The sequence below is a fragment of the Brassica oleracea genome, chromosome C5 (assembly GCF_000695525.1).
Source record: "Brassica oleracea var. oleracea cultivar TO1000 chromosome C5, BOL, whole genome shotgun sequence".
NCBI classification, from domain to species: domain Eukaryota; kingdom Viridiplantae; phylum Streptophyta; class Magnoliopsida; order Brassicales; family Brassicaceae; genus Brassica; species Brassica oleracea.
The window spans coordinates 38,776,009-38,785,195 of NC_027752.1; the positions used below are offsets into that span (position 1 = coordinate 38,776,009).

At 28.0% G+C, this 9,187-nt stretch overlaps 1 long non-coding RNA gene across 2 annotated transcripts; it reads left to right on the forward strand.

Annotated features, from left to right (window-relative positions):
* Positions 1 to 60: 60 nt before the first annotated feature.
* Positions 61 to 919, forward strand: LOC106293168. 2 transcript variants are annotated; one of them, XR_001260385.1, is made up of 3 exons: positions 61 to 254; positions 314 to 415; positions 553 to 919. It is a non-coding gene; the product is annotated as an uncharacterized LOC106293168 (long non-coding RNA). The 2 variants fall into 2 exon arrangements; XR_001260384.1 differs by having other exon boundaries at positions 67 to 415.
* Positions 920 to 9,187: the final 8,268 nt, after the last annotated feature.

Genomic DNA, 9,187 nt, shown 5'->3' on the forward strand with positions numbered 1-9,187 from the left:
TTGTGATTTGTATTAAATGCCTCTTTGATGACTTCTAACAAGCTGTTTTGAACTGTATTGAAGTAGGAGGAACAAAAGAATGATAGAAATAGATCTGTTATGGTTCAGAGCACAACAGATTTAGATTTAAGTATGTGGAGCTCATCAACAAATTGAACAAGTACAATTCCAAAGTTTAACATCTTGGGGGTAATGGCGGATGGGAGTTATAGGTTGCTGAAACGAGAGCGCTGAAGAAGGATTTAACAAATAAGGTACAAGCTTCATTTCATAAACATTAACACACAGTCTTTGCGTTGGCTGATGGAACAAGCTTTATTTTTCTTTGTGGTTACATGAATCTACTTGCTACTGGTTCGGGTTTGGTTTTGAACATGTTTCTGAGATTGACCTTGACAAAGATCCGCTAAAGAAGGTAAATTATAGGTGTATTTTTTACTAAAATTAGAATCACTATATTAGTGTCTTGCTATTCCTCTTATTCTCTGTTTTATGATTAGTAGGACGAACATAATATTTCTTGGCACAAAAATCATTGCTTTCTTTTTGCAGGACGGTTGTTCTTGAACGCCACGTCAGGGAGCAATATATTTTTTTGACAAAGAGACTAATGCAGGGGAGAACATTGATTGTGGGAACATCTTCAAGTGGTCTCACCTCCAAAAGGTGGACGTAAGTGGTAAGATCGTTGGAAATCAGCAACTGTGAGAACATCTTCAAGTGGACTCCCCTCCAAAAGGGTAGCAATAGCAACTACCAAGGTGACCAAGAAGGACGAGTGGCTTAAGTGAAGATGATAAATTACCTGGATGCAGTTCTTTTTGAATAATGCTTATGTATCGATGTTGTTTTCCTTCTTTTTTAACCTTTGAGTACTTATGTTTTTGAAACTCTCTATAAAATGCTTATTTATCAAATTTATCACATCTCATTAAATCAATAAGATTGGCTTCACATGCTAGCACATATTTTCATAACAAAATTAAAAATACTACATCTAAATAAGGATTAAAAACGATGTAATTCATATATGAGCTCTTCTGTGTCCAATGAACGTTCAATGTAGTAAAATGTGCGTCTAACAATTCAGGAGCATTAACAGATTTAACAATATACGTACATACATGTACGCTTTGAACATGATAACACCCTCTCTATGTACGCACATTTCAAAAGTGTTGAAAATTTATAACATACTTAGAAAAAAAAATGTATAACATAGTTGTTGTTATGCTTTCGTAAATGATCATGCATTACTTTCAAATATTTGTTATGCTTTCGTAATGGTGGTGACCGAGTGGCATTTGTACTCTAGGCACAAGCTTAAGACATTTCCAATATATACTTGAAATATAGGTGGTACAAATAAATCAAAATATATGTAGAACAGGTTGAAGAAAAAACTCAAAAAATAAATATTCTAAGACCCTTAAAAATTACTTCTAAAGCCAAAGTAAAATTTAGTTTGTGTATCTTTAACAATTATTTTAATTCATTATTTATTCGTTTTGCTCATTATGTAATACATAGCTTTTAATAATAAAAATAGCAAGTTTTTTTTTGAAACACCTAAAAAGGTAAGTTTTATTATTGAAAATTTAGTTAGACAAAACAATGAAAATAACTAAGTTCAATACGATTTACATTAGATATACAATTGAATATGATTCCAAGTGTTGATTATATTAACTAAGTTCAATGTTAAAAAACTTCATAAAGCCACTTAGAAATATACATATTCATAACCAATTTTTAAGGATTAAGTGTATGTATTTTCTTGAGCCCTCATATAATATTTAAACTGAAATTATTCATATATACAATAAAAATTGCCTCCTCCATAATATTTAAGAGGTATTGTATCTCACAATCTGTTCAGTGATAGATTCAGAATGTGGATAATATAAGGGCTACACGAGTATTTTTCCTGCAGCTTTTGAAACTGAAGGAATGGTGGAGAGCAACTATGATGCTGCTTCCAAACTAACTGGTGGACGTAACTCTCATGGGTCAATCATCTAGGGGTTTTAGAGTCAGAAGCAATGGTACTACTCTTATTATTCCGAAGCTCATGTAATATCACCTCCTCCCCACCAAGCGCATGCTTATGAGATCATGAATGTAAGCAGCAATATCAAATGGTGCGCTTCGAAAAATATTTTACCGGAAGAAGATTCCTTTCGTATTGCTCTTCGTTCTATCAATCACAACACACACGATAATCCTATCTGTATAAGTACATATGAGTCTTAATATTAGAAATTATGTGATGTAGCATAAATTTAATATTTTAAGAGAAAAATTATCCTTTTAGTTATTAATCTAGACGAGATTTAAAACAATGCAAACATATCTTTTAATAAGAAACTAGGTGTTTTCCTGCACCAAGTGCAGTAGAAAATTTAAAATATTTTTTAACAGACAAATAAAAATTATATTTGAAAATAATTTTTTATTAATACTGTAAATTTTATTTTTTATCAATATTTTAATATAAATTTGATTTAATTAAACATAAAATTAATATAAAAATAAATAATTTTGTTTTTTAAATTATATTTAAGAATATGCATGTATATATTTAAAATTAATAGATGGATTTTATCTATTTATTTCAATTAATTATATTAAACAAATTTGTAAAAAAAATTGCATAATTATTAAAAATTAAAATTAAACAAATTTTATAAAATTGTATATATATAAGAAACTAATGATTTTACGATTAAATTTTTATAATTTTCTAAAAAAATATATATACATTTTTGAAAATTTTAGTAATACAATTGTATAATTTAAAAATATATAATAAATAATATTTCAAATTTGTAATGCCTTATTTGATTATATTTATTTTAATGATGATTTATGAGTTATTACGATATTCAAAATAAAATCCAAAAATATAAATCGACATTAAATGTAATATATGAGTTGTTACCATATTTTAAAAAGTTTACGAAAAATATAAATTAAACATTAAATGTAATTGTCCATGTCATATTAAGTTATAAGCAATGTCATCAATTTTAGTAACCATGACATATTATTTTTGTGAAAAAAATTGTAGAAATACATATGACAAAATCACTTCTCAAATAATGTATACGGGATGATCATAAAAATTAAACTGTTGACAAAACCTTAAAAAACAAAACATTAATTAAAAGGATTAGGGATGGTAAATATAAGCTAAGAAACAAAGTTCTAGATAAGAAGGCGCTATTTGCTCAAAAAAAAAAGAAGATAAGGAGGCCCTCAAGTTAAAGTGGCTGATTGTAACCCCAACTAAGTTGAATTGGAAACTGTAAAAAGATGTTTTAATTGTGAATGAGACCATTTCTAATGTATTTTCTATTTTTAATCTATAAAATATTAGATATCTATAACAGAAATGGAACTTACTCCAATGTATTATTATAAAATAGCAATTTCTATTTATAGAGTAGAAAATATAGGATTTCTACCTCTGTTTCTATTTATAGAAAAAAATAGTAATCTCTATTTTTTTAGATTAGAGTGAATTTACTTCTAAATGCTATTATAGAAGCAAATATAAGGGTGGTTAGAGATGTAGTCGGAGCTAAGACTCTATATTTTCTTTCGGAATAGTTTGAACTAAGAAAATATACTTATTTCTAAAATTAATAATATGTTTGATTAAATTGACTATGAATAAATTGTTAAGATTTTTTCTTATAAAAAAAAATAACAAAACTGTTTGGAGGGCAGAACATACAAATAGCTCTTAGGGAATACTATTATTATGTTTTTGATATTTTTATTTTGAATTTGTTTGCTGCATGGAAAGAAACGCATTTGACATGATCTCAGGATTCTTTTAATGTACATTGCTCTTAGATTTCAGCTGCTATTCATTTCGCCATTGCTTTTAACAAAAGAACAAATTTATATAGATTTTTTAGTAGCAAAGAATCAATAATCAATAGTTAAAACTTAAATATTCATATTGGTTAATATTAATATTAAAATAAATTGAATTATATATTAGTTTAACCAAATTTTCATTTGAAAAACTAATAAACGAAAAAAGAATAATTGAATTTTAAATAAGAATAATTAAAAAATATTCAACATGCGTACCAGCTTATATGTATTTTCTGATATTGAAAAAAAAAATTGAATTTCAATAATTTCAAAATTGTTATTACCAAAACAATACAAAAAACTATAAATTTTTCTTATAGCTTATATAGTGTAATTAGTATCAGTGAAAAAATATATTAAAAACACAAATTATAAATAATCTAAATTTAATTCGAATATACAGAAATCGCACTCTATAACCATACAAAAAACTAAAATTTGCCAAGTAACCAAAATCTCATTCTCTCTCCGCTCTTCTCTTCTTATCTCTCTCTACAAATTTAATTTTGTTTTTTGTTTTGGTTATTTCACTAATTCACCCTTGAATATATGGGAAAATAACCCGGGCGTAGCCCGGGAAAATCTCTAGTATATATAAAGTAGGCTTGTGCTCTGCGCACAGTCTTCCACGTCTTCATTTTAGAATAGGCAAATTTAGACACGTGTCACTCCTAAAATTTTTTCTGAGCCGCGACTTATATTTTAGATTTGGGTCTTACTTTCAAATTGGTCCATTACTAATTTAAATGAATTAAAATCCAGACCTATTGATCCGTTGACTCCTTCTTGCTCCGACATGGCCTATCTTAACCTTCCACCTTAGCCACCACCCCTTTGTAACGCTTCGCATTAACATTCAATCCACGTAATTAAGATCACCGTTACCATCCTTTTCCCCATTTATTCCACTCTCCTTCGCTCAATAATATCCATCTGTTCAGATGTTATTTTTCTATAAATAAGAATGTCTGCCACACCTTCTCGCTTCTCACCTACTTAAAGTGTTATACTGCAATGAAGTTTGATACATGCTACTCCCTCCATTTCTAATTGTAAGTGTCATGATTTTGATGCCACACCTTCTCGCTATGAAACCCAAAGGTTCAACAATGGCAACCTTCAAGCTCCTTTTTCTGATTTGAAAATTAGCCGTTGTGCTGAGACAGTTATTCTGCAATAATGTGAACAAAGGAAGTGAGTTTATCGGTGTTGATTGAGTTTTTGATGCAGATTGAGTCATCTTTGTCATTAGCCACTTTCAGTTATTGAGCTGTGGGTACAAAGTGTTCATATTTATTATTGTAGGGTGACCTACTAGATCTGGATATCCGAGGTTCAAAATTTACACAAGCAAAAAAGTCAGTTATGAGGTAACGAAAGCTAAGACTCACGTTAATCGATAAACTTTGTTGATAGCTTTCTTTTTGGTATGTTCTATTTCAAGCTTATGTGGTTATGTTTCACCTAAGATGTAACAATCATCTTGGTTGTGAAATTAAGTGCATGCTTTGGATGTACCACCGCGGAGAAAATGATTATGTTGCTTGCTTGGAACATGTTAGTCTATCTTTTCTTCTTGAATACTGGACTTAGCGAGGATGGAAACTCTAATATTTTCAATTTTCATGCACTTGACAAACAATTATGAATAGTTATATAATTTCCTAGATTAGTTCTTTTCTGTTCTTGAAATTGAGAAATAATGCTCCCCTTATTAAAATGTCACTTTCGTATGTTCTTCTGTTCAGGTACTGCTGAAGTTCTTTCATATTCAGATCTCAGACCACTTGACACTCTTAAAGCCCACACAGCCGGATGCTATTGCTTGCACACTTGACACTATGCGGGACGAAAATTTTAAACGGTTTATTATGTTATAAAACATGTTAATCTTTAATTGTGTATAACATTAATACATTTTCATGTTTAAGATTGTATAAAACACACAAATAGAATATATAAACTTAATATAGTGTAATTTTCATCAAAATTATGAATATAAATGATATTTATAAAATTTTAGATCAAATAAACAAATAAAAATATTATTTAAAATAAAATAAAAATAATAAAATAATAAAAAATAGATTAGGCGGCCGCCTATGCGGCTAGGCGGTCTAGGCAGAAAAAATCGGATATCCGATTTTTTAACCGATTTGGCATAAATCGGGGCGGAAGAGTGACGCGTAGCGCCTAGACGGCTAGACGGCCGATTTTTAGAACATGGACTACAAGTTATGTAAGTTTGCTTATATTCATGTTTTCACTTTATATGCTTACTTAATGTATTTAAACATACCTGAATCAAAAATAAAAAGATTTTGATTAAGTAAAAGAAGTTTTCACAACTAAATTTATAGAAACATGGGTATTAAACAGCTTGTGAAACAAAAGTGATCACTAAATCACTAATCAGACTAATAAGCATAACAGTATGGCCTATCAAGCATTAATAGCTTTATAAACAAGTCTTAATTTTATACATTTTTCCATCTTTTGTTTGGTTAATATTATGAATATTACATATTAACTTATAGATTCATATTTTTTCAAACTTTTAAAACTTTGCTTTTCTAGAATGTTTGCTATACTGACTTTTCCTTCCATACATATTAACAATTATGAGTACTCAGTTGTGCCAACAAAGAACATGTGAAAATAAAAACGAGGAAGCTCTATTTTGAACTAGATACTTACTTAGAATCATGAAAAATGATCATAGATATGTAGTCTCCAAAATGTACAGAGCAATGTGTAGAAACCGACATAATATTATTCTGTGAATACAAAAAGATACAATTCTGGTTTGAATATGAAAATGGATCACAACATAACCTTTTTTTTAACACAAATCACAACATAACCCCAACATAAGAATACAACCCAATTTCAGAACAAATATACACTTCGGATATCCTTTCTTTAACTTGAAGTCCAGAAAATTCAAAATAAAAACTCATACACAACATGTTACAAAACACGTTAATGAAAACAACGAGATAAAAAACATTTTTACGATGTTTGGTTCATCTTAATTTCCAGATTATTAATGGTTACGCTACATTTTATTTTGGTTAAATTTCAGTTTGATTCATTTATAACTCATTCAAAGTAAATTATTTAATATGAAAAATTTGAAACTCAAGTAAAATTCTGCTAAAAATGTAACACTTTATTAATTTGTAACACTATTAATCTATAAAAATATTTTCAAATAGCATGAGTGAAGTTTCCAACAAGTATTTTTCTATAAAACGGTTCAGCAAATTCTAAAATAATTTACAAAACATAATTAGTAAGAAACTAAAAATTAAAGAAAATTTTATTATAAATTGAAAATCGAATATAAACTGAAACAAACATATTATAAAACAACATTTGTTGTTACATAATATATACTAAGACATTATTGAAACTATGTATATATTACTTTAAATATATATTCTTATAAATTTATCATGTTACATTTGATTTTCAATTGATTTAGCTTACATGTGCGTGTATTAATTTATTATAGTGAGAAATTAGTTATTCTAATAATATTAAAATCTGATACTCTTGGAATGAAAAAAAAATATTAGTCATTCTTACTTTAGATTGTCTTCAACTATATCAGATTGAATAGAAAATAAATATAAAAATATAAATCATTACATTTTCATTAATTTTCTAATTTAATTTTCTACTCAAACCAACAAAATTTAATTAAATTTATAATATAAACTTAGAATAAAAACAGATTATGTTTATTATTTCAGTATAAAGTAAATTTCAAATGTTTTATAACATTAACATACATTTTAATATAAAGAGTTTTAGTGTAAACTCTTTTCTTATTTGTTTAGGTGAAAAATAAAAAGGATTGGTTAAAAAGACACTGAAAAATGACACATTTTCTTATTTGTTTAGGTGAAATTGCTAATTGATTAGTAACCAAACCAAGAGTCCTAGATTGGTCGATTTACATAAAACAACTAGATTATATTATAGGGTAGATAACATTTGACTTACAAGATTCGACAACTATATGATATTTACGCATTACCAAATTATTTACTTAAACCTCCTTATTGGTTAATTAGCCACCTTCATGACTTAATCTCTATAATTGTACCACCCGATTCTTTTATACTAAAATAAAATAGGATACCCTACCAAACTTTTATTTTATTATTTGAAGATTTTACATGCCTAGTTGTTTAATAGTATAGTTCACATATCCCCTAGACTATATTTGCGAGATGATTTTGCCACATGTACTTTCTACAATCAATTTCACAAAACAAATATGACATGTCTACTGAAATTGATAACATGTCTTATAGTTTAATATGACATGGACATTATCATTTAATGTTAATTTATATTTTTGTTAAATTTTTTAAAATATGGTAATTACTCATATATTACATTTAATGTCAATTTATATTTTTGAAATTTTTTTTAGAATATGAGAATAACTCATAAATCATCATTAAAATAAATATATTCAAATATGGCATTATAAATTTCAAAATATAATTTAATTATATATTTTTAAATTATACAATTTATTACTAAAAAAGCTCTTAATGCTCCCAAAATTGATTTACCCTTCTTGTTTCTCCATTCTTATGAACTAAACACAACATCTCTCTCACTTTCTCTCCACATTCACCTAAAAAAACTCAAGATTTTGATTCTACATTTTTATGGTTCATAGAGTCATAGAAGCTAACGATTTTGGGTGGGTCACTTTTGTTTGAGATTATGTGTTCTTGGAGAAGCCTTATGTGTGCTAAGGAAGTTATCTCACCAATTTAAGGTATGAAATCAATTTTTTTCCAGATCTGTTCGTCCAGACGACTTACAGGTAAGTTGTCTGGCTGTAGACGACTTACCTGGAAGTCGTCTGGTCAATGCAGAGATTATTTTTGCAATTGATTTTGAAATCTGTTTTCTGAGACGACTGAAATATAAGTCGTCCGCTTTTGTTTGGTTACAAAAAAATCTCCAAAGAACCTAGACGACTTACATGTAAGTCGTCATAGGTTAGTTTTGCATTTGACTGGATTATTTCACAAATTTGACTTTCCTGGACGACTTACATTACAGTCGTCTGGTGGAAAATTGAAATATCAATATTTTATTAAAACCCGACGACTTAGGTTAGTTTTGCATTTGACTGGATTATTTCACAAATTTGACTTTCCTGGACGACTTACATTACAGTCGTCTGGTGGAAAATTGAAATATCAATATTTTATTAAAACCCGACGACTTAGGTTAGTTTTGCAATTGAAAAAAAAAACTTCAATAA